Raw genomic sequence first — 3,414 nt, forward strand, 5'->3', positions numbered from 1 at the left:
ATGGTAAAGGATAGGGAAATGTTGAGTTCAGATATACACAGGACTTCCAGGAAGTAGAGCCTACTCAACAGAAAGTAATGGTAGCTGTTTTCCATTCTGAAGTGATATTTGTAAATTACATCATGAACAAAATTCTGTCTCAGGACAGGTTTACCACATATTTTAAACTGGGAGAGTTATTTATTATATTGCCGATGCTCCCTTGGTTATCCTAAATTATTTTCAGTTTTTAATGTAAAACAATGTTTTGATTGTCCATTTTCCACGTGTTCCCTTGTTTATAATCCTATTAAAGTTTTCCTTTATGCTTTTTGAGATATGCACTTCTTTCAATCTTGGATAATTCGATCCTTGACATTTTATTATGCTATTCTGTTATAGTGTAAAAATATTCCAGATACTCAGGAAAACATTAGAACAGCAATTTTATTTGCTTCCTTAACTTCTTTAATATTACTTTATGGCCTACTTCTCTGTGGACTTCGAACTCTTTGTGCTTGGGCTTCAGTCAGCACAAACTGTCAGCACTTGCTATGTGCTAGAGAATGTGCTAAGTACCAGCACTTAAAACACAAAAATGATAAAACAAAACAAACAAAAGAGATTTTTGCATGCCCCATGCCATGTAAGAGTTCACATACTAGTGGAATGGAAAAGAAGTAGAATACAAAGTAAAACAGAAGATAAAAAGGCAACAAAACAAGACTGAATGATTTTTCCAGAAAATTCAGTTTGTGCGTGTACCACAAGTTTATTGTGTTGCTGTGAGGTAAAAGACTTCTAGCAGTCCAGTTTAAAGTTTAGATTCACTTTCCTTTTGGAAACTCTTTCAGACAGGGTTCTCTAGAGAAACAAAACCAGGACACTAATTATTTTATATATATTTATATAGATACATAACATAAGAAATAGTTAGCTAATCTATAAAGCAATCTATAATCTATAAAGCACCTCATTTCCATGAGACTGCTAGCACACTGGCAGTCCTTCAAGGCTTGAGGGCCACCAGGTCTCTGAATTGCCTTCAGGCTATTGGGCCACAGGCAGCAAACAGCAAGGCAGGTCACCAACAGTCAGTCAGATGACAGGGACCGACAGTCCCCGGCTCAGCGATGTAGACTCCACTAGCATGGCAAAGCAGGTCTCAAACTACAGCGACACAGTCCATGGGCTAGGTGTCCCACAGGTAGTGTAGCTTGCAAATTGAGTCAGAGAACCAGCTAAGGCAGCCACACACTGGTCCCACCATCAAAGATCAATAGACATGAAAAGGGAGGCTCACCGAGCCATTTATCTCTCCGCCCTTCAATTATTCCCTCGTGTTCATTGGCCGTGTTGGCACAATAAGTCTACCTATCACAGAAATACAGGGATATATACACACCCCCTCACACCCACACGCATGCATATTGCTACTAAGATTCCAATTCATACAGGCACATACAGATTTATTATAAACGTATTTAACTGTGTCTTTGTTCTTAGAGCAGGGGTCCTCAGACTTTTTAAACAGGGGCCAGTTCACTGTCCCTCAGACCCCTTGGAGGGCCAGATTATAGTTTTAAAAATATGAACAAATTCCTATGCACACTGCACATTTTTTTAAGGGTGGAGACAGCCCTAGTCATGGACACGGCAGCATGCTGGGTCTCCTTGCTTTATTAGTTTCCAGCCGACCAGTTCAGAAAGTTGGAGAGGGTGAGCCGGGAGAGGGTGAGGCCGCCACCAAGAGCTCTGGACATACTCTCCTAGGGCAGGCTGGGCAGGTACAGACTGTGGGACAAGACCTCCCCGGCCCCACCGGAGACTGGTAGGAAGACCGTGGATCAGTGGCTGCTCTCGCACACAGATGGAGACCTGGGGCTCAGGGGTTGTGCCATGGGCTTGCATGTCCCAGCAGGTCACAGACCATCAGTGCCCTGGTGAGCCTGGAAGGATTCGACCAGAGCGATTCATGCAGTGACTGGACTGCAGCCACCGACTGGGACATGGCCTCGTAGTGGTTGCATCTGCTCACACAATTTAGGGGGTCAGCACCGGCCCTGGGGAGGGCTGGAGCCCCTTTGGGAATTGGGGCTCATAGGGGTGAGACCAGACAGGCAGGGAGGGGCCGCCAGGCTGAGGAGAGAAGCCAAGGGTGTTATGTCTTTTCAGACACCCTAAAACCAGAATCCCAGCCTCGAGCCTCAGAGGCCAAGATGAACCAAGCCTCGGCCCCATCCTGGCACAGGGGATAGGGTCGTCAGGAAACACCGTACCCCCACCCAGTCCTCCCTGCCCGATGGTCAGTAGGCTGTAGTGACCAATGTCTGAGGCTGCTTGGGTTTGGGTTGCCCGCTTACTTCCCCTGGGCGGCAGATTTGTTGTCTTTAGGGATGAGCTTCAGGGAGCTGCTGAATATTCAGTCGCAGAACTGCCCCGGCTTGGAGCCATCTTTGAGGAACTCGTGGCCAAGCCCGCGGCCAAGCCTGTGGCTGGATTTACCACAGGACACCTTAAAGCATCAGGCTGATTGCGCTCGGCCGCTTGGCCACGCTGTCATCGTGGACGGTCTCCGTGAAGGCTGGCCACGGCGACCAGTGCTCGTACTTGGAGCGGCTGGACAACGGCTCGTTGCCGCACTTGGCACACACGGAGACAGCGGGTTCAAAGTGATTCTGGAAAAGCTCGCCCCCGGAGAAGCTGCAGAAAGACATCATGCTACCAGGTTCCAGTCTGCTCTCACACCCCGACAGCTCCGAGCTCACCGACCCCACTGCACAGATCTTATTTTGAAGTAAAAAAACAAAACGGGCAAAAACACCCAGTGGGCCGGATAAATGTCCTCGGCGGGCCGCATGTGGCCCACAGGCCGTAGTTTGAGGACCCCTGGCTTAGAGGATGGCATCAGACAATTTCTCTCAGCAGTGATTTAATTTCATAAAGGCACTTCCCAAAATATGACCAGTGAAAACTGTGGTATGGGATCTGGCAGGTCAATTAAATTTAAAGGAGACAAGCCATATTATGGACACTATTTTAGGGGGGATCTCAAGAGACAATTTTGGTAGATGTTTTTTTCAAGGACACAAAGTGATCCCACAGGCTTATAATGAATTTTTTTAATTGAAAATTGTATTGGTGAGAAAAAGGCTGTAAAAACACGTAGAAGCATTTTTTTCCTATAACGAAACTGCATCTGCAGATTCATCGAGGTTTAGTGTGTTAAAATCATTTCTTTTCTCTGCTGTATCTCTGGGCTCCAATATCCGTTGCAATGGCTTACACAGACACAGCTCACGAATAAAGAGTTTGTTAATAAAGTTAACAAGCTGTAATGCAAGTGAGAAGTGCTCAGAAAAGATATTCATCAAGACATGTTACAAAGCGTCTCCAGGGCCACCAGTAGAGGCCTAAAGGCAATAAGATCCATTT

General features: G+C 46.2%; 1 pseudogene; it reads right to left on the bottom strand.

The window, feature by feature from the left end:
* Nucleotides 1-2,338: 2,338 nt before the first annotated feature.
* LOC142436574 (methionine-R-sulfoxide reductase B1 pseudogene) lies at nt 2,339-2,717 on the bottom strand (annotated as a pseudogene).
* Nucleotides 2,718-3,414: the final 697 nt, after the last annotated feature.

Source organism: Tenrec ecaudatus, chromosome 1 (assembly GCF_050624435.1).
Source record: "Tenrec ecaudatus isolate mTenEca1 chromosome 1, mTenEca1.hap1, whole genome shotgun sequence".
Lineage (NCBI taxonomy): Eukaryota > Metazoa > Chordata > Mammalia > Afrosoricida > Tenrecidae > Tenrec > Tenrec ecaudatus.